The 23,737-nt window shown below is 44.7% G+C and overlaps 1 protein-coding gene across 1 annotated transcript in view; it reads right to left on the bottom strand.

The window, feature by feature from the left end:
* LOC126188357 (uncharacterized) overlaps positions 1-23,737 on the bottom strand; it is a 526,233-nt gene that overhangs the window by 367,103 nt on the left and 135,393 nt on the right. The window contains exon 2 of the mRNA XM_049929956.1: positions 6,489-6,663. The gene's annotated coding sequence lies outside the window, so the exon portion shown is untranslated. The remainder of the gene's footprint in view (positions 1-6,488; positions 6,664-23,737) is intronic.

Here is a 23,737-nt window from a genome sequence, read left to right as displayed (position 1 = left end):
GAGAGATAATCTATTTTCATATGTTTTACATACCACAAATACTTTTCCAGGTCTGAAATATGTCCCGAAGAGTTAAAAATTTTTGGAACAGAATTTGGACCTTACACTTCTTTACCATCCAATTTATCAAAATACTGGCAAGTACCACTTTTGCTAGGTGTCATTCTGTCTGCTCATTGCCGGCCGGAGTGGCCGTGCGGTTCTAGGCGCTACAGTCTGGAACCGAGCGACCGCTACGGTCGCAGGTTCGAATCCTGTCTCGGGCATGGATGTGTGTGATGTCCTTAGGTTAGTTAGGTTTAAGTAGTTCTAAGTTCTAGGCGACTGATGACCTCAGAAGTTAAGTCGCATAGTGCTCAGAACCATTTGAACCATTTTTTTTTGTCTGCTCATTCAGTACTTATTGCACTTACACTGTTTCAAAAACAATACAAAAAAAATAAACAAGCGGATTCTAAGCGAGCGAACTGTGAAAGGAACGTTGCCATCTTCCGCTAAATGTAGCAAATGTTTTCATACACTCACCCTCCCGGTCGCAAGTACATCGCTCTTTCGTTTGTCGGCCTGTGGCTGTTGTTGAAAACGTTGCAACAGGGTCATGCGGCCAAAATTCTGGGTAAATAATAAAAAAAAAGTGATAAACCAGTACTACCATCGTTACATACGATACTGCCACAAAGTACTGGTATGAGCAAGTGTATCAGTTGAGAGGATTCGAATAAAAAAGTATGGATGTCGAGACGAAAGTACTGGATAAATAAAGCGAAGTAGCGAGACTTTTTTTTTGGAGAGCTGCATCAAACATCTTGTCTCTGAGCGTAGTACAACGGCGGGCCGCTGCCTCGTTGTGCGCGCCTCTTCCTACGAGATCGTTGCGAACCAGGGAGAGCTCTCACGCGTCCGTCAGGTGACACAGTCTCTATACCACGGCTGCTGTCGCCCAGGCCCAACGTAAGGTACAACGGTAAACGCGAATCGAATGGTACGATGAAGTAAGTATAGACGAAAGGACACTAGACAAAAGTGTTTAGTAGACCTTCCTTCAAAATCCTGGACGTGTGGTGTGGTGTGGTGTGTGCACCAAGAGACAACAGTCAGATATAGATTACTCCATAAGACCATCAGGAAACTGTTGGGGGTCCGAACAGCGATCACACAAAACCCTGACACTGTCAGCAGAATGCTCTTTGATATTTTTTCTTTTTTTCGGCGTCAAAAGCAATTAGAAGTCTACAACTGTTTTGCAAGCGCAGACATCAAGCACGTCCTGCTAAAGGCACGTACAAGTATCACATCACCGTCGTGTATGCCATAGAGACTCAGTGCTGAACACCACCTTGTTTCCTTGCATACTGCATACGCTTCTTCGGACAGAACGAACTCGTCACCTTATCCGCTGATATGACAAAAGCATTTCCACACAATGTTTTACACGTTAGAAACTTTGGCGGAAACTGAAAGATCAAATGGCTCTAAGCACTATGGGACTTAACATCTGAGGTCATCAGTCCACTAGACTTAGAACTACGTACACCCAACGAACCCAAGGACAGCACACACATCCATGCCCGAGGCAGGATTCGAACCTGCGACCGTAGGAGCAGCGCAGTTCCGGACTGGAGCGCCTAGAACCACTCGGTCACAGCGGCCGGCCCATGAAATTACAACGTAAAAGTCATAACAGATAAAAATAAAATGTTTATGAACCCGAAAAAAGTCAGTCCAAAAGTTTAAGTAAACGCAATCAACAATACAACAAGAATCAGCTTAATTTTTCAAGATGTATGTATTACATACCACGTAATTTTTATGTAGTTTACGTGATTATAAAACACAGTTTAATTACCGGTCGTGGACGCTGAACGACAGAATAGGAGTGACGCATGAGGAAACTCTTCAGTTTCGATTTGAAAGCGCGTGGATTACTGCTAAGATTTTTGAATTCGACTATCGATGAAGCAGTGACTTAATGGTGTACATCATACAGTTCATGTACTGAAGTGGTTCAAACAAATACACAGGGTGTTGCTGGAGGGAATGTCAGTACTCAGGAATACGACACGAACGGTCATTTGGTGCAGAAAATGGACTGAAGTGGTTCATACAAATATACAGGATGTTCCTGGAGGGAATATCAGTATTCAGGAATCTGACACGAACTGTCATTCGATGCAAAAAAAAGTCTAGTTATCTATTCTACTGTATCTCTTCTACTGTACGCTCTTTGCTTTCCATATTCTGAGAGGTGGTAGCATGGATCAAAACAAGAAAACAAAGTCCAGTAAATACCGGCTCTATACAGTGCATACGTTTAAGAGCTAAGAACACTTGTTCATCTTCGCTACAGTGAAATACACCTCTTCCACTGAAGAACTGCTCACAGCTCTTAAGGTATGCATCTTAGAGCACAAGTGTACTGGGCGTTGTTACTTCGAGTGATCGTTCCTGTCATGTCCCTGATAGTTGACCGTTCTTCCAAGGACTCCCCGTATGAAAGTAAAGGAAGACCCCTATGTGGTAAACATGACAAGGTTGAGGATTGTTCATCCTTAAAGGTATTAGAGAAAATACGGGCTCTGGCTAGTACTGAGGGTACAGAAGGGAAGCTGATAAAGCACACTGAATGGACGTGATGTGCCTGGTTTAATTGGTTACTGCGTGTCCAGAATTAGTTCAGTGTAGGTAATTCATACTTTCGTTTCTTTCTACCATAAAAGTTTCGCAGCGACAGAGCTGCTGAAATTCATTGCCTGACAAAACAATCACAGTACTTTGTGAGAAAACAATAAACAGCCAATCAGCTGCAAAATATAAGGTTTATTTAAACCCCTTGACCATGGCCTATAAAAATGTCTTCTTCAGAAGGAAAATAGTAGCGGCCTAAATAGCTGAACAGTGAATACCTGTTAAGCTATTTTTGACCTTTTTAGCTAGTTCAGCATAATAGTGGTCACACTGTTGCGGACCGTCCTTGTGCATACTATGTGCGCTCTGTCGCCAGGAGCTTTCCTCAGCCCAAGCGTTAGTACGCGATGCTGCTGCATCAACTGTACGTTGGTGAAGTACTACTCAATGTAGACCACCATGTTGTAGAATTTTTTATGATATGGAGATGAATTTTGTGGTCCATTGATCGTGACCGGGCCAAATATCTCACGAAATAAGCGTCAAACGGAAAACCTACAAAGAACGAAACTTTTTTTTTGAGTAGGAACCCCCATTTTTTGTTACAGATTCGTGTAGTACGTAAAGAAATATGAATGTTTTAGTTGAACCACTTTTTTCGTTTTGTGATAGATGGCGCTGTACTACTCACAAACATATGGCTCACAATTTTAGACGAACAGTTGGTAACAGGTAGGTTTATTAAATTATGAACATTTTATTTCGGTTCTTCCAATGTGATACATGTACCTTTATGAAGTTAACATTTCTGAGAACGCATGCTGTTACAGCGTGATTACCTGTAAACACCACATTAATGCAATAAATGCTCAAAATGATGTCCGTCAACCTTAATGCATTTGGCCATACGCGTAACGACATTCCTCTCAACAGCGAGTAGTTCGCCTTCCGGAATGTTCGCACATGCATTGACAATGCACTGACGCATGTTGTCAGGCGTTGTCGGTGGATCACGATAGCAAATATCCTTCAACTTTCCCCACAGAAAGAAATCCGGGGACGTCAGATCTGGTGAACGTGCGAGCCATGGTAAGGTGCTTCTACGACCAATCCACCTGTCATGAAATATGCTATTCAATACCGCTTCAACCGCACGCGAGCTATGTGCCGAACATCCATCGTGTTGTAAGTACATCGCCATTCTGTCATGCAGTGAAACATCTTGTAGTAACATCGGTAGAACATTACGCAGGAAATCAGCATACATTGCACCACTTAGATTGCCATCGATAAAATGGGGGCCAGTTATCCTTCCTCCCATAATGCCGCACCATACATTAACCCGCCAAGGTCGCTGATGTTCCACTTGTCGCAGCCATGGGTTTTCCGTTGCCCAATAATGCATATTATGCCGTTTTACGTTACCGCTGTTGGTGAATGACGTTTCGTCGCTAAATAGAAAGCGTGCAAAAAATCTGTCATCGTCCCGTAATTTTTCTTGTGCTCAGTGGCAGAACTGTACACGACGTTCAAAGTCGTCACCATTCCTGGTGTATAGAAATATGGTACGGGTGCAATCAATGTTTATATAGCATTCTCAACACCGACGTGTTTGAGATTCTCGATTCTCAAGCAGTCTGTCTGCTACTGATGTGCGGATTAGCCGCGACAGCAGCTAAAACACCTACTTGGGCATCATCATTTGTAGCAGGTCGTGGTTGACGTTTCACATGTGGCTGAACACTTCCTGTTTCCTTAAATAACGTAACTATCCGCCGAACGGTCCGGACACTTGGATGATGTCGTCCAGGATACCGAGCAGCATACATAGGACACACCCGTTGGGCATTTTGATCATAGTAGCCATACATCAACACGATATCGACCTTTTCCGCAATTGGTAAACGGTCCATTTTAACACGGGTAATGTATCACGAAGCAAATACCGTCCGCACTGGCGGAATGTTACGTGATACCACGTACTTATACGTTTGTGACTATTACAGCGCCATCTATCACAAAACGAAAAAAGTGGTCCAACTAAAACATTCATATTTCTTTACGTACTACGCGAATACGTAATAAAAAATGGGGTTCCTATTTTTAAAAAAACCGCAGTTGATAACCGTTTAACCTATGGCAGCGCCATCTAGCGGGCCAACCATAGCGCCATCTGGTTTCCCCCTTCAAGCTAGACAAGTTTCGTTCTTTCTAGTTTTTTCGTTTGATGCTTATTTCGTGAGATATTTGGCCCGGTCACGATCAATACTGGGTGATCAAAAAGACAGTATAAATTTGAAAACTCAATAAATCACGGAATAATGTGGATAGAGAGGTACAAATTGACACACATGCTTGGAATGACATGGAGTTTTATTAGAACCAAAAAAATACAAACGTTCGAAAAATGTCCGACAGATGGCGCTTCATCTGATCAGAATAGCAATAATTAGCATAATAAAGTATGGCAAAGCAAAGGTGATATTCTTTACAGGAAATGCTCAATATGTCCACCATCATTCCTCAACAATAGCTGTAGTCGAGGAATAATGTTGTGAACAGCACTGTAAAGCATGTCCGGAGTTATGGTGAGACATTGGCGTCGGATGTTGTCTTTCAGCATCCCTAGAGATGTCGGTCGATCACGATACACTTGCGACTTCAGGTAACCCCAAAGCCAATAATCGCACGGATTAAGTCTGGGGACCTGAGAGGCGAAGCATGACGAAAGTGGCGGCTGAGCACACGATTATGACCAAACGACGCGCGCAAGAGATCTTTCACGCGTCTAGCATTTTTTTTTTTTTGTTCTAATAAAACCCCATGTCTTTCCAAGCACGTGTGTCAATTTCTACCTCTCTATCTACATTATATCATGGTTTATTAAGTTTTCAATTTTATACTGACTTTTTGATCACCCGGTATATTCCTCGGAAGGAAAATAGTGACGACGTAACAGGTTAACAGTGAATGCATGTTAATATTGTGGTGTCACCACCAGACACCACACTTGCTAGGTGGTAGCCTTTAAATCGTCCACGGTCCGCTAGTATACGACGGACCCGCGTGTCGCCACTATCAGTGATTGCAGACCGAGCGCCGCCACACGGCAGGTCTAGAGACATTTCCTAGCACTCGACCCCAGTTGTACAGCCGACTTTGCTAGAGATGGTTCACTGACAAATTACGCTCTCATTTGCCGAGACTATAGTTAGCATAGCCTTAGCTACGTCATTTGCTACGACCTAGCAAGGCGCCATTATCATTTGCTATTTATCTTGTGATGCATGTACCGTCAGACCGATGTTCCCCAATTATGGATTAAAGTTAAGTATTCCAGAAGTTACGTACTTATATTTACTAGACTCAATTCCCTTAACTGTTCCAGACCTCACGCCAGCCTGCGTGAGCTTAACGCGTGCCTTTCGGCTACCAATCATAGTGGCTTGGCTGTCTTGCCAAGTCACAACAAATATATTATTTATTATTATTATTATTTCTTCACGAAGATTTCATCCGTAGGATGCCTCTTCAGCTGTGTAAAAATATTTAAGATTACAGTACTTATTGAATCGCTTTCAAATCTCGATCACAGCTTGCGAAACACAGTGCGCTCCTTCGATTTTTTTCGCCATGGGTTCGGTTGCCGGAGAAACTCTGGAAAACTGGTTCTGCAGGTGTCACCATTAAGGCCTCCTGGAGATCAGACCTGCTAGCTCTCTCTCTCTGTCTCTCTCTTTTTCTCTCTCGCTCTCTCTCCTGCTCCACGTTTATGGGCACAAACATGTTCCACACCTGGAGTAACTAACTAATGATTTAAAACTGTTTACAGACTATAAGCAAAAGTCGAAGAGGGTACTTACGTTTGCCGTGTACAGAAGAATGCAGCCGCCAAGCGTTCTCAGACTGTTTACAATGGAGCACTCCTAGCCGAGTGAATCCACTTCCGTTTAGGAGTTAACGATCTTAGACTGAGTTAAAGCTGACGACGAGCAAATACGAAACTGGCCCATGACGTCGAGGAGTGGAGTATTAGATCTGGAAAAACAGAAAACAGACGATAAGCATTATGCTGTTTGTATTTCAGAAAACGGATAGGAAAATGAATTAAAAGTTCTAATGGCTCTGAGCACTATAGGACTCAACATCTTAGGTCATAAGTCCCCTAGAACTTAGAACTACTTAAACCTAACTAACCTAAGGACATCACACACACCCATGCCCGAGGCAGGATTCGAACCTGCGACCGTAGCAGTCCCGCGGTTCCGGACTGCAGCGCCAGAACCGCTAGACCACCGCGGCCGGCGAAAATGAATTAAATAGTACAAAAAAAAAAATTATTTTGGTATGAACCTCTTCCAGACCCACTATCTCACACGTAATCTGTCATGGTTACAAAATACGTGTTGCGGGAAACAAAAGAAACTTTTCTCGAGTGAATGACAAGGCGCACATCACGGCCACAGATATTGAATCTATTAACTCAATAGAAGAAAGAAAGGAAATGTACGTCCGCTTTATAACATAACGACAAGAAATCCCTGGAGAAACGAATCTCACTTCAGACGGGAATCCTCGGTAAAGGGAGAACCTGCTCAGCTAACGCCTCTCTCCCACGAGACTTCTCTGCCTCTCCCGATGAAAGTAGCACTGTGCTTAAGAAGTGTTCATGAAAACTCTGGGGTCTGAACCCCGCTTCTCCCATAACAACAGTAGAGCACTTTAGCTGCAAATCCATCTTAACTGGTCAGATAGTTCTGTATATCCTCTCCATTTAGTACCTGAATTATTCTATGTCGAAGCTAACATGTCGTAAGCGTATTGTCATATCGCTGACTCGGTTTGGGAGTATGTTTGCGAGTGGCCGCGTTTTTGCAGTGCCTTGCAGTGCTCTAAGGACTGAAGAAAGGCAAACAGAGACTTACAGCATTTGTAGGTTTAGAGAAAGCTTTTGGAAAAGTTGATTGAAATTCTGTATGTAGCAGGATGAAATGCAGGAATCGAAAGGTTATGTACAACTTGTAGAGAACCATACAGCAGTTTTAAGGACTTGAAAGGGAAGTAGTAGTTGGAAAGCGAGAAAGACGTTATTCTATTGATATATAGAGCAAGTTGTGAAAGGAAACAAGGAGAAATTTGAAAAGAGTAGTCCAGGGAGAAGAAATACAAAGGATAGCGTTTGCGGATGACATTTTAATTCTGCAGAGGCAGCAAAAGCACTTATAAGGCCAGTTTAAACAGAGTGGATAGTGTCTTGAAAAGAGGTTATAAGATAAATATCAAGAAACGTAAAACAAGAATGATGGAACGTAGTCGAAAGTCGAATTAAATGAGGAGATGCCGAGGGAGTTAGACCGGGAAATGAGACACCAAAAGTAGTACATGGGCTCTATTAGTTTGGCAGTAAACTAACTACCTGTGACTGAAGCAGAGGCGATATAAGATGCAGACTCTCAATGGCAAGAACAGTATCTATGAAAGAGAGAAATTTGTTAACACGGAATACAAATTTTAACTTTAGAAAGTATTGTATGAAGGTATTTGTCTGGATTGTAGCCTTGTGCGGAATAACGGAAGTGAAACATTACAGAACAGAAGAGCGTACTGGCTTTAGAAAACTGGTGATAGAGAAGAATGTATAACATTAGACTGGTAGATAGGATAATTAACGGGCAGGTGGTGAATCAAACTGGGCAGAATAGGCATTTAAGGGATCACTTGTCTGAAAGTAGGTAGTGGTTGATACGACACACTGTGAGCCACGAAGGAATCGCCAGTTTAGTAAAGGGAGATGTGTGAATGTGAAAATGTGGAGGAAGACGAAGGCTTCACAACAGTAAGCACGTTAGAGTTGATGTAACTTGTAATGAAAGTGGTCAATGTTGCAGGTTTATTTGTACTTGTTTTGACAAGAAACACCATTTTAGTAAACTATACGTACATAAATATTTCATGTAAGAGTTGTTGGATCTGTTCTTTGTTATTCATTATTATCAAGTTTTTTTTATAAGTACACACCTATATAAACACGAAATGCTTTTGTGAATTGTGTCTTCACCTATGTGACGTTACTTCAAGAATTTTTCGTATACTTTGGAAGTTCTTCAAGTATTTTGTTCTTTATGAAATTTTCTGTATTGTTATGCGTTTGTAACTAATGGTATTGGTTACTGAAACGTTTGAAAATGCTAAATCAAATATGTGTTGCAAGTAAAATTCTTCTAGTTATGCTGAAATGTTGAGATGGAGACATTGGAACAACTTTAATGTAAGCTCGTTCGTGTAGAGCATTCTGTCGGTTGAGAGTCAGACGTCATGTCGTCTGGGTATGTTTAAGGAGTACTGTAAGAATCTGAAAGGAATGAATAAAGTGAGGAATATTCAGACCGACTTCATGTGACATTTCATTTAGTAATGCCAATGCTATTAATCGTTAAATCGTTTTCGGAACCGGGAATCATCCAGTCCAACGTGCGAAGGAAGAAAATGGCTACTGACGGACAATCAACGCGAGATCAGTAGAAACCGTGTCCATTTATTTCAACGTCGATTTCAATCCGCCTCCGTCGCTACCGCTCGCCTGTGCATTGGCGCTCGACTCGACGTTAAGACGGTTGCAGTCCTGGTGGTGAATGAAATTTTCACCGCCAGTATTTGGACAACAAGTGTAGGAGAGGTGGTAGCGTCAAGCTCCTGATCACCTGTATTTGCGCGAATCTCCTGGATTACATTCCAAACTTCTTCGCACGAAGTGAGGGCCTGTGACAATGTTGATGGTGACGTTAAACTCGGCTGCACCCTTGGTGCAGTAGGCTATGTGCCAGGACCAGATTTCACCCTCCCCCTTCTCTAAACATCTCCAACACGAACGAGACACTACATTATACAGACACGTCCTTTACACTCACCCATACTGCACATACACACAGGTAACAGAACTCTAACACACTTAAGCGCCAAAGAAATTGGTACAAGCATGCGTATTCAAATACAGATATAGGTAAACAGGCACAATACGGGGCTACGGCCGGCAACGCCTGTATAAGACAACAAGAGTCCGGCGCAGGTTAGCAAGATTTAAGGGGCTCCGGAACGCCCTATACTTGCAATGTTAAAATAACGCTTATAAATTACATCTTTCCTCACAAAGTATTTGAGGTAGGAAGTTGAACTTTTTACAGATTATTTATTGGAATATGGGCTACAACTTAACACAGGGATTTTACAAAATTTTAGTTCAGTTATTAAAGATGATTTTTTTCAGTTGTAATGAAAATTCACAACTTTTTTTGCAATTTTTTATTTATATATTCGAAAATATACAGTTTTTTGGAAAAAGGCTGTGTTAAATTATGCAGAGAGTACTGTATAACATTTACTGAAAGTTTGAAACAAATATGTTTGGAAGATCCTTAGAAAACATGTAATTAGTATGAGAAAACAAAAGTTTTGCGAATCGAGCGACAAAGATTGGATTAACTTTTTAGTGCATTCCAGGTCCATAGGATGGATTATCTTCATCCTCTGCAAACTCCTCCTCCAGCTTCCTCGTGTTCCTCCTCCTATTTACTCTTGCTTGTATTTCTAGACTCTTTACAGCCCTGTCTGCAGCCCGAAGGCGTTCCTTGTCTAAAGCAAGCATCGCTCGTACCATGTTAGAACCTATCTTCATTCCCATATTTCTAAATACCTTCCACCTTACAATGTTGCCATCATTGAAAGCCGCAACAGAAACTTTACTTTTACTCATTATTATACTTCAACAAAACAGAGACTCAAGAAACAGAATTAATTACGAATATTTTCGAGATAACGACAGAGTAAATAAACATGAAACAATCGACAATCACACCAGCGATATATATTGAACCATCACAGGTTAGCCACATCAGTAAAATGTACCTGATGAACACGGACGTTAATAATAACACCATTTGACAGCAGTTTAACAGCGCCACAGTGGGTCACGCCCATGTAGAACACATTTCAAAAAAAATTTAAAAATAGTTGTAGTCTTCGGAATTGAATAAATTATATATCTATTAAAAGGTAACAGTCTGCAGATTCAGAAAACGCAAAAAATTAAAAAATGAACTTTTCATGATTTTGAGCCTTTCCGGAGCCCCTTAAGTGAGTTTGAACGTGGCGTTATAGTCGGCGCACGAGGGATGGGACACAGCATCGCCGAGGTAGCGATGAAGTTGGGATTTTCCCGTACGACCATTTCACGAGAGTACCGCGAATATCAGGAATCGGGTAAAACATCAAATCTCCGACACCGCTGCGGCCGGAAAAAGATCCTGCAACAACGGGACCAACGACGAGTGAAGAGAATCGTTCAACGTGAGAGAAGTGCAACGCTTTCGCAAACTGCTCCAGATTTCAGTGCTGGGCCATCAGCAAGTGTCAGTGTGCGAACTATTCAACGAAACGTCATCGATATGGGCTTTCGGAGCCGCAGGGCCATTCGTGTATCCTTGATGACTGCACGACACAAAGGTTTACGCCTCGCCTGGAGACAATGCCATGAATCATGGACCCTGCATGGCAGCAGTGGACTGTTCGAGCTGGTGAAGGCTATGTAATGGTGTGGGGCATGTGCAGTTGGAGTGATATGGGTCAGCTGATACGTCTACATCTACATCTACGTGATTACTCTGCTAATCACAATAAAGTGCCTGGCAGAGGGTTCAATGAACCATCTTCAAGCTGTCTCTCTACCGTTCCACTCTCGAACGGCACGCGGCAAAAACGAGCACTTAAATTTTTCTGTGCGAGCCCTGATTTCTCTTATTTTATCGTAATGATCATTTCTCCTTATGTAGGTGGGTGCCAACAGAATGTTTTCGCAATCGGAGGAGAAAACTGGTGATTGAAATTTCGTGAGAAGGTCCCGTCGCAACGAAAAACGCCTTTGTTTTAATGATTGCCACTCCAATTCACGTATCATGTCTGTGACACTATCTCTCCTATTTCGCGATAGTACAAAACGAGCTGCCCTTCTTTGTACTTTTTCTATGTCATCCGTCAGTCCCACCTGATGCGGATCCCACACCGCGCAGCAGTACTTCAGAATAGGGCGAACAAGCGTGGTGTAAGCAGTCTCTTTAGTAGGGCTGTTGCACCTTATAAGTGTTCTGCCAATTAATCGCAGTCTTTGGTTTGCTCTAACCACAATATTATCTATATGATCGTTCCAATTTAGGTTATTTGTAATTGTAATCCCTAAGTATTAAGCTGAATTTACAGCCTTCAGATTTGTGTGACTTATCGCGTAATCGAAATTTGGCTGATTTCTTTTAGTACTCATGTGAACAACTTCACACTTTTCCTTATTCAGGGTCAATTACCAATTTTCGCATTATACAGACATCTTATCTAAATCATTTTGCAACTCGTTTTGATCATCTGATGACTTAACAAGACGGTAAATGACAGCATCATCCGCACGGCTACTCAGCTTGTCTCCTATGTCGTTAATATATATCGGGAACAACGGAGGGCCGAATATTACTTCTGTTGTACTCGATGACTTTCAGTCTATTACTACGAACTGTGACCTTTCTGACAGAAAATCACGAATCCAGTCGCACAACTAAGGCCATACTCCGTAGGCACGCAGTTTGGGTAGAAGACGCTTGTGAGGAACGGTGTCGAAAACGTTCTGTAAATCTAAAAATATGGAATCAATTTGACATCCCCTGTCGATAGGACTTATTACTTCATGAGTATAAAGAGCTAGTTGTGTTTCTCAAGAAAAATATTTTCTGAAACCGTGTCTGACAGGTGACACATAAGTAAGCATCCTGTCTGATCACCTGGATCCTTACATGTCCATTGCGCATTCCAACGGGCTTGGGCAATTCCAGCAGGACAATGCTACACCCCACACGTCCAGAATTGCTAGACAGTGGCTCCAGGAACACTCTTCCGAGTTTAAGCGGTTGCGCTGTGGCCACCAAACTCCTCAGAGATGCACATTATTGAGCACAGCTGGGTTGCCTTGCAACGTGTTGTTCAGAAGAAATTTCCACCCCCTCCTCTTACTGATTTATGGACAGCCCTGCAGGATCCACGGTGTCAGTTCCCTCCAGCACTACTTCAGACATTAGTCGAGTCCACGCCACGTCGTGTTGCGGCACTTCAGACTGCTCGCGGGGGCCCTACACGATATTAGGCAGGTGTGCCAGTTTCTTTGGCTCTCCAGGAAAGGAGCCAGTACGCGCCAGCCAACATAGCTACAGTTCACCACAGTCGTTTAATGAACAATGTAAGAGCATATGGACTATCAGGCCAATTCTGTGATTGGATTGAGGAGCTCCTAGATAACAGAACCCAGCATGTCATTCTGAATGGAGAGAAGCCCTTCCGAAGTAAGAGTGATTTCACGTGTGCCGTAGGGGAGTGTCGTAGGACCGTTGCTATTCACAATATACATAAATGACCTTGTGGATAACATCGGAAGTTCACTGAGGCTTTTTGCGGATGATGCTGTAGTATATCGAGAGGTAGAAACAATGGAAAATTGTACTGAAATACGGGAGGATCTGCAACGAATTGAACCTTGGTGCAGGGAATGGGAATTGAATCTCAATGTAGACAAGTGTAATGTGATGCGAATACATAGAAAGAAAGGTTCTTTATCATTTAGCTACAATACAGCAGGTCAGCAACTGGAAGCACTTAATTCCATAAATTATCTGGGAGTAAGCATTAGGAGTGATTTAAAATGGAATGACCATATAAAATTAATCCACGGTAAAGCAGATGCCAGACTGAGATTCATTGGAAGAATCCTAAGGAAATGCAGTCCGAAAACGAAGAAAGTAGGTTAGTACACTGGTTCGTCCACTGCTTGAATACTGCTCAGCAGTGTGGGATCCGTACCAGATAGGGTTGATAGAGGAGATAGAGAAGAGCAGCGCGCTTCGTTACAGGATCATTTAGTAATCGCGAAGGCGTTACGGAGATGATAGATAAATTCCAGTGGAAGACTCTGCAAGAGAGACGCTCAGTAGCTCGTTACGGGCTTTTGTTTAAGTTTCGAGAATATACCTTCACCGAGGAGTCAAGCAGTATATTGCTCCCTCCTACGTATATCTCGCGAACAGACCATGAGGATAAAATCAGAGAAATTAGAGCCCACAGAGAGGCATACCGAGAATCTTTCTTTCCACGAAGAATACGAAACTGGAATAGAACGGAGAACCGGTAGATATACTCAAGGTACCCTCCGAGACACACCGTCAGGTGGCTTGCGGAGGATGGACGTAGATAGCCACACGACATTTACGTCTGTTTGAAAACATAAATAATTTAGCTCCTCCTCTTATTTCTTCGAGATACGCTACTTTTTTAAAAGAAGTCGTAATTGACGGTAACGAAATAAGACGGATGTTTGCAGCAGTTATGTAGAGACGAAGAGGCTCGCACCGGACAGACTGACGTGCAGAGCTGCGCCCAAAACGTTGTCGGACTGGAGACGACGACCACACACTGGCAGCCGGCGCCACCCGCCGCGGTGTGGGTGAGGTGCAGCGGGGCGCGCGTGCGGAACGCGGCAGCAGCTGGGGCGCAGCGCTGGGGGCGGGCCGCTCCCTCGTGAATCAGCGAGCGGCCGGTGCGCAAAGGCATGCAGCGCCACGCCTCGCCCTGCCCTGCCTTGGCTGCGAGCAGCACGTGAGCTGCCGCGCCGTGACACCTGCCCGCTGCCAAGAGGCGGCGGCTCTGCGCTGCTGCCGCGGTCACTGTGGCGCCGATATCGGTCGATTCTACATCTACATTATCTACATTCATACTCCGCAAGCCACCCAACGGTGTGTGGCGGAGGGCACTTAACGTGCCACTGTCATTACCTCCCTCTCCTGTTCCAGTCGCGTATGGTTCGCGGGAAGAACGACTGCCGGAAAGCGTCCGTGCGCGCTCGAATCTCTCTAATTTTACATTCGTGATCTCCTCGGGAGGTATAAGTAGGGGGAAGCAATATATTCTATACCTCATCCAGAAACGCACCCTCTCGAAACCTGGACAGCAAGCTACACCACGATGCAGAGTGCCTCTCTTGCAGAATCTGCCACATGAGTTTGCTAAACATCTCCGTAACGCTATCACGCTATTCCGTTGACAACCCACATCGTCCGAAGACGACCACCCTTTTCAAACATAGGCCCGCGAAAGGCAAAGGTCCCGAGTTCGAGTCTCGGTCCGGCACACAGTTTCATCTCTCAGGAAATCCAAATATGGTACTTACAAAATGTATCACCCACCATTTCTTCACATTTTACAGTTAAATTAAGCGATTTTTTGAAGAATTTAACAGCTTTTATATAGTTAAAATAATTTAGAAAGGCAGTGTAACGAATGTAGGTGACGTTGGTAGCACTGCTGAAAAACATTTGCTGGCAAAAGAAAGGTCGGTTCTATTTGTGTGTTAACAGATGTTGTTTTGTTAACTGTCAAGCTAACCTCACTTTCACGTTACCGTACATGTGCTCTGTACAATCTCTAGTCGTGGTTGTAAAAACTCTGCTGACAGTTTTTGTTATATTTGTTGTGAATTTGTGAAAACCAAAGAAGCATTACAGACTTTGTGAAAAATGTTTATCTATCATACTTTGGATCTAAACTTGGTGATCAATATCAATCTTGGGCGCCGCATAAGGTATGTTATGAGTGTGTTGAAGATCTGAGAAAATGGTCCAAAAAGGAGAAAAAAGCCTTTAGATTTGCTGTTGTTATGATATGGAAGGAGCCAAGAAATCATTCCGATGATTGCTACCTTTGCAGTGTTAATAATTCGAAAAACAAGAAGGTAATAAGCTACCCTAACCTTCCGCCCGCGCCAGCCGGAGTGGCCGAGCGGTTCTAGGCACTACAGTCTGGAACTGCGCGACCACTACGGTCGCAGGTTCGAATCCTGCCTCGGGCATGGATGTCTGTGATGTCCTTAGGTTAGTTAGGTTTAAGTGCTTCTAAGTTCTAGGGGACTGATGACCTCAGAAGTTAAGTCCCATAGTGCTCAGAGCCATTTGAACCATTTTGCACCTTCCGTCCGCCATCCGTTTTCACCAGGACATTAAAGTGATGGAAAAACGCTACCAAGGCCGCTGGAACACCCACATGATGGGGTACTACTGTTGGTCACTTCACCGAGAAGTTCAGCAAGCTACTCATCGTAGAAAAAGCTACACAAAACTTCAAAGAATAAAGAGAGAGAAAATACAAACCAGTTCCATCTGACAAGTGATACCTCTATTAACACATATCATTGTTTTAAGTAGCTTACTGTAAATACAAACCATGCTTATGTTGTAACAAAGCGTTTAATTAATTTCCCTGTTTACCGTATAGCATAGGCTTTTTATACTACACTCCTGGAAATGGAAAAAAGAACACATTGACACCGGTGTGTCAGACCCACCATACTTGCTCCGGACACTGCGAGAGGGCTGTACAAGCAATGATCACACGCACGGCACAGTGGACACACCAGGAACCGCGGTGTTGGCCGTCGAATGGCGCTAGCTGCGTAGCATTTGTGCGCCGCCGCCGTCAGTGTCAGCCAGTTTGCCGTGGCATACGGAACTCCATCGCAGTCTTTAACACTGGTAGCATGCCGCGACAGCGTGGACGTGAACCGTATGTGCAGTTGACGGACTTTGAGCGAGGGCGTATAGTGGGCATGCGGGAGGCCGGGTGGACGTACCGCCGAATTGCTCAACACGTGGGGCGTGAGGTCTCCACAGTACATCGATGTTGTCGCCAGTGGTCGGCGGAAGGTGCACGTGCCCGTCGACCTGGGACCGGACCGCAGCGACGCACGGATGCACGCCAATGCCGTAGGATCCTACGCAGTGCCGTAGGGGACCGCACCGCCACTTCCCAGCAAATTAGGGACACTGTTGCTGCTGGGGTATCGGCGAGGACCATTCGCAACCGTCTCCATGAAGCTGGGCTACGGTCCCGCACACCGTTAGGCCGTCTTCCGCTCACGCCCCAACATCGTGCAGCCCGCCTCCAGTGGTGTCGCGACAGGCGTGAATGGAGGGACGAATGGAGACGTGTCGTCTTCAGCGATGAGAGTCGCTTCTGCCTTGGTGCCAGTGATGGTCGTATGCGTGTTTGGCGCCGTGCAGGTGAGCGCCACAATCAGGACTGCATACGACCGAGGCACACAGGGCCAACACCCGGCATCATGGTGTGGGGAGCGATCTCCTACACTGGCCGTACACCACTGGTGATCGTCGAGGGGACACTAAATAGTGCACGGTACATCCAAACCGTCATCGAACCCATCGTTCTACCATTCCTAGACCGGCAAGGGAACTTGCTGTTCCAACAGGACAATGCACGTCCGCATGTATCCCGTGCCACCCAACGTGCTCTAGAAGGTGTAAGTCAACTACCCTGGCCAGCAAGATCTCCGGATCTGTTCCCCATTGAGCATGTTTGGGACTGGATGAAGCGTCGTCTCACGCGGTCTGCACGTCCAGCACGAACGCTGGTCCAACTGAGGCGCCAGGTGGAAATGGCATGGCAAGCCGTTCCACAGGACTACATCCAGCATCTCTACGATCGTTTCCATGGGAGAATAGCAGCCTGCATTGCTGCGAAAGGTGGATATACACTGTACTAGTGCCGACATTGTGCATGCTCTGTTGCCTGTGTCTATGTGCCTGTGGTTCTGTCAGTGTGATCATGTGATGTATCTGACCCCAGGAATGTGTCAATAAAGTTTCCCCTTCCTGGGACAATGAATTCACGGTGTTCTTATTTCAATTTCCAGGAGTGTATATAATAAAAAGCACATTGCTCGAAAACTATGGGCGATACGAAAAACTAAGGCTAGATTTGGATTCAGCTCATAAAAAACTATAGAGATCAGCTTTTTTCGTTGGCCTGTGAAATAAGTACGTCACTGCGTGCGCTGTCACAATATAGCCTATCTCATTGCCCTAACGTACAGATTTCGGACTGTAAGCGCTGAAATTCAAAGCAGTTTTTTTTTTTGCGTCATGATGGCCGACGTGACAAAAACATGGGCTGTTAGAAACTGATAAGTTTATTCAAAGGGGTAGTTTGTAGGATCCTGGCAATGAAAAATATCAAGTAACAAGGATTATGCGTCTTATGATTAGAGTGTCTTACAGGGGACAGGCACAATAATGTGAACAGTGGTAGTAATGAGATGGTTGTGTTCGACGGTCAACAACGCAGGTAAGGCACGTGTCGCGCTGGACTGCTCTGTGTTTATCGAATTCGGGACGCAGGGGAGCTCTCAGCGACACAACGCTTCTGTCCACAGCCGCCGCCTGCGCCCCCGGAGTTTCTGTGACGTCCCGCCAAGTCGCACTCGCGGCCAGAATCCTAGCGATGTGGGGCGTGAGAGATAAATTATGCGACTTGAATTTCGATATGGGTTTTCTGCGCAGATTTACTCGGAAACATCTACTGGCGAACCGAGATCAGATCTCTGCACTGCTACACTTACGAAATCAGTTTAAATACGCATCGCCAGCCCTGCATTGACGCGTGAGGCAGACTTAAGCTTGTCCGTGGTTCAGTATCAGTAACTAGTGCCGTGTAGCAATCTCAGTGCTTTCAGCAAGGTTCAGAAATGCGACCACAGCAGTGGAAAATCTACAGAACAGTTCCTACACGGCTCCTAGCAACTTCCGGTCTTGATCTCCACGAACATTTAACAGGATAATAATTTAAATTCAGTATGGAAAAAGTCAGGAAAAAACACAAAACTCAAAGTCCCGCGAACACAAATGGAATTTATTGGCTTCTGTTAAACCACAGCAAGTCAGTCACTTTTACCAACCACCTACAGCGGGCTAATGGGCGTGCGCCCTGCTCAGAGGCGTCTTCTTGCGAGGAAGACAAGTACAGGGGAGAGGCAGAATAATGTAAACACCTGTACTTACTTGGGAATTGTTTATTAATAAGGTTCAAATGGCTCTGAGGAGTATGGGATTTAACATCTGAGGTCATCAGTCCCCTAGAACTTAGAAATACTTAAACCTAACTAACCTAAGGACATCACACACATCCATGCCCGAGACAGGATTCGAACCTGCGACCGTAGCGGTCGCGCGGTTCCAGACTGAAGCGCCTAGAACCTCTCGGTCACAGAGGCCGGCTTGTATGGCTATGTGGGTTGGTACTTGACATAGGAAGTAGAGGCCTAGGAATTATGCAACATTACCAGCTAATTTCTTTCATGTACAGCTAGAAAGAGATTCCAGTCATCCTCCTTCCGAATAAGGGTCCCGAGTATTACCACTGCGCCATTTCGCTCACTAGTATAGAAGTAGTTCCTATGTTGTGGCCTTCAATGTAATGTCTGGTTCGATACAGTTCTCAGAGCTATTCTGTTCCATGCAAGCCTCATCTCCGAGTAACTACTGCAGCCTACCACAACTTGAACCTGTTTGCTGTTAGGGTGTCAAGGAAGTCCTCGTACTCTTCCTGACTGCACAATTGGGGAAATAAATAGTCGCCTTATTGGCATCCTTTTCTGAATCTGACAAAAAGCATTGTTGTCAGTTTTGTATTGTTTTGTTCCAGTATTGCGTTGTTTCAGTTGTGAAGCACGTTTGACGCTAATGGACAGCGTTACACTGTTTAAGAAGCGATTAGTGGCGCGTATGTCAGTACATGAACGTCCAAAGAAAGGAAAATGTTAGGGATAATGAGTGGATTTACAAGCGGCAAGGCTACACCTCGTAATGAAAAAAAAAAAAATGGTTCAAATGGCTCTGAGTACTATGAGACTCAACATCTTAGGTCATAAGTCCCCTAGAACTTAGAACTACTTAAACCTAACTAACCTAAGGACATCACACACACCCATGCCCGAGGCAGGATTCGAACCTGCGACCGTAGCAGTCCCGCGGCTCCGGACTGCAGCGCCAGAACCGCTAGACCACCGCGGCCGGCCCTCGTAATGAAACCCTGCTTGACTGGGATAAACTTGCGTTTACTTCAGACCGTGTTGAAGATAGGTCGCAGTAGTGGACGTAAGAAAGCGCGAGAAGAAATGTGGCACCGCCGTTCAATCGAGTGAGCAAATGAAATCCATTCGCAAAAGAACAGCTGAACTACGCGTACCACAATCAGCAAAGTATGACTACAATAAAACGAAAATATTTTAAATTTAAAGGATTTATACAGATGTTTATAAAACATGGAGACGGTATTTGCAGCCTGCAAATCCAAATGCCGGGTCTGTCTCAAGAGCGTCATTTTCCGAAGAATGCGCCATTTACCACAGCTCACAATCTGGATTTCTGATCCAACGAAACTCCTCGTCACGTGCAAAGAGTGGGAAAGGAATCGGTCTCGCGTTTTGTGATGGGATGCCATAATGATACCCGTTCAGACGATATCGTTAAAGGTACGTGAATGGAAATTGTTGTTACAACGCGTTGGAAATGTGGTTAATAACTGAGCTCGAAAACAAGGGGACCTGGAATGTTTGTAGTTGCAGCAGGGCGAAGTTCCAACAGACTTTGCTACTCAGGTGCGTGAGTGCCACGATGAACAATTTCGAGCCCGATGGATTGGACGTGGTTCAACAACATCCCGAGCCCCACCGGAATGGCCTCCGCGAAGCCCTCACTGCCTGTACCACGCCAGGCAACTTGTTTTGGGGAATAATTAAATCTCAACTGACCAAACGACAATACAAAACGAAAAAAAAAATTCGCAAAAGTGTTCAGGAAGCGTTTCTAAATGTTCGCAAGATGTCAAGGAGGACATGGAAACGTCGCTGCTTAAAGTTTGATGTTGCAGACACGGATCCGCGGGACACAGTTTTTTTTATGCAAGTATTCCAACAAACAACGTACTGTTTTGCCCTAGTGGTACGGTGACTTCCGAGAAGCCTTGTAGAGAAGGCGTGACGGCCCCCTGCAATTTATCCGCCGTACTTCGTCCCTCTATCAAATTACCCATTCCTTGATATCTCAGGAAGTGTCTTGTAACGTATTCCTTCATTTACTCGTGCTGTGCCATAAAGATCTCTTCTCCTCCATTTGATTCAGTATCTGTTCATCAGTTAGCCGACGCACCCCTCTGATCTTCAACATACTTCAAGTAGCAACAAATTTTGTTCTCCTCCGACTTTTTTCACTTTTCCTCCTTCCAGTCGTCCAACACTGGTCGGTTTTCGCAGCGTGACACTTTTTCCACGGAACGGAGGGCAGGTGCATCGCCAGGTAACTTGACAGAAGTTTTCTTCTGCTAGTCTTTGACAGACCCATCTGGCGGACTGCAAAACATCAGAAGAGAAAACCCAGCAGACAGGGTTGCTGCTTCCGCTGCCTTTGCAAGAGGCCCCTTGTCCAATCGTTGCGGTCTTCATAGTGACCCTCGCCCGGGTGAACCATGGTGTTTCCAACGAGGTGTTACTGGTCCCTCTTCTCTTTTCCAAACCGGGCGTGGGACCTGATACGTGTTACAAATCGGACACAATAGGATGGACCAGGCCCCTTTGCTTTTTTCTTTTATCACTCGTTTATCACATGAGAGAAATACACATTTTAAGACAAAATTTAACCACATGAAATATTGCTCCCAGTCAAGGTTAACATAAGCAGTGACAAAACTTAGTTCTCTTAAGGGTTTCTGCTGGCAACAAATTTTAAGGACGCAATGTAAGGTTTACATCAATTTAGCTCAAACACGTAGCTAGTGATTGAAGCACGACAAAGACACTTTAACAATTTCGGTAACAAATAAATAGCGTGAATCTGTAGTCACAGAAACCAACTAATCAACAGCCTTGCCACTGAATAAGTAGTAGGGCATTTGGAACGAATTAGCAACACCCTGCAAGTAGGGGAGTTAGTACCAACAGTCTTTAAATGTCTTGCTCCCCATTAAATAAACAAACTTACAGTAATTAAATGAATAACAAATCAATCACATTACGCTCCACTCAAACTCTTCACTGGAAGCCACGCCAAAATGAAGATTCCGTTAACTGACTAGCACTGAACTCACACTAAAGCTCATCTCTGTGTTCCCAGACACACATGGGGCGAAAACTTATACAAGACAAGATTTTGAACGGAGCACATCAGTAAAACAAGGTGGTATACAAGGAGGTTGCCTTAGTGCTATACTGCGCTCCAAAATGTTAATTCAAATGGCCAATTCAAAACTAAGTACACATAAACCAGCATTAATTAACGAGGAGTGACACGAGGTCGCTCGAAGGGATGACAACACTTAATTGAAAAGACGAATGCCAGAGGCGGCATTAACATCAAACACCTTCTCCGAGTTTTAACCAGGAGTCACTTCCCGCTATACAAGTAAACATTTAACCAAGTACAAGGAAGGAACCCCAAAGAGAAAATTCAAATAAAAGCCCCAAAAGATTATAAAGGACAGGGAACCCCAACTATTGAAATTTAAAAGAATTAGCTCTCCCAAAAGGCAGTGTAAACGCTAAGGCCACATGTAAGAGGCCACCAAAATTGGTTACAAAAAGTCTTATACATTTGCTCCTTTTCTTTAAAAGAAACACAAGGCTGCTTAACTTCTGCTGGACGTCAGGTATGGCTCGTGTAGGATACACCAGGCAGCAACCCAAGCTAGGCGGTCGCAAAGCACGGCGTGCAAAATCAGGAGAGCAGACAGGCAGGCAGTCGACACATATCCTTCATCCTGAACCGGCAGACCGCGTACAACCAACTCCACATATACGTGGTTGCTTCCACACCTCGTACCTCGCGGCGTCTCAGCAGTAGCCCGAGCAAACGTCAACTGCCCCGCGCCCCGCGAATGCGGAAAACAACAAGGCAAGCAAAGACAAGAATCATCGAAGGATCCATAATGGACATCCAAGAGACTGGCGCGCAAGTAACGAGCGCCACGGCTCAGGACTTCTATGACGGAGTTTTTTAAACGGTTCTATTCTTACCGTAGGGGAGATAAATACGAAGGCATTTCAATAAGTAATGCAACACATTTTTTTTCTCGGCCAATTTTGGTTGAAAAAACCGGAAATTTCTTGTGGAATATTTTCAAACATTCTCGCTTCGTCTCGTATAGTTTCATTGACTTCCGACAGGTGGCAGCGCTGTACGGAGCTGTTAAAATGGCGTCTGTAACGGATGTGCGTTGCAAACAATGGGCAGTGATCGAGTTTCTTTTGGCGGAAAACCAGGGCATCTCAGATATTCATAGGCGCTTGCAGAATGTCTACGGTGATCTGGCAGTGGACAAAAGCACGGTGAGTCGTTGGGCAAAGCGTGTGTCATCATCGCCGCAAGGTCAAGCAAGACTGTCTGATCTCCCGCGTGCGGGCCGGCCGTGCACAGCTGTGACTCCTGCAATGGCGGAGCGTGCGAACACACTCGTTCGAGATGATCGACGGATCACCATCAAACAACTCAGTGCTCAACTTGACATCTCTGTTGATAGTGCTGTCACAATTGTTCAGCAGTTGGGATATTCAAAGGTTTGTTCCCGCTGGGTCCCTCGTTGTCTAACCGAACACCATAAAGAGCAAAGGAGAACCATCTGTGCGGAATTGCTTGCTCGTCATGTGGCTGAGGGTGACAATTTCTTGTCAAAGATTGTTACAGGCGATGAAACATGGGTTCATCACTTCGAACCTGAAACAAAACGGCGATCAATGGAGTGGCGCCACACCCCCTCCCCTACCAAGAAAAAGTTTAAAGCCATACCCTCAGCCGGTAAAGTCACGGTTACAGTCTTCTGGGACGCTGAAGGGGTTATTCTGTTCGATGTCCTTCCCCATGGTCAAACGAGCAACTCTGAAGTGTATTGTGCTACTCTTCAGAAATTGAAGAAACGACTTCAGCGTGTTCGTAGGCACAAAAATCTGAACGAACTTCTCCTTCTTCATGACAACGCAAGACCTCACACAAGTCTTCGCACCCGAGAGGAGCTCACAAAACTTCAGTGGACTGTTCTTCCTCATGCACCCTACAGCCCCGATCTCGCACCGTCGGATTTCCATATGTTTGGCCCAATGAAGGACGCAATCCGTGGGAGGCACTACGCGGATGATGAAGAAGTTATTGATGCAGTACGACGTTGGCTCCGACATCGACCAGTGGAATGGTACCGT

Source organism: Schistocerca cancellata, chromosome 5 (assembly GCF_023864275.1).
Source record: "Schistocerca cancellata isolate TAMUIC-IGC-003103 chromosome 5, iqSchCanc2.1, whole genome shotgun sequence".
Classification (NCBI taxonomy): Eukaryota; Metazoa; Arthropoda; class Insecta; order Orthoptera; family Acrididae; genus Schistocerca; species Schistocerca cancellata.
This window is presented reverse-complemented; position numbering and strand designations above follow the sequence as displayed.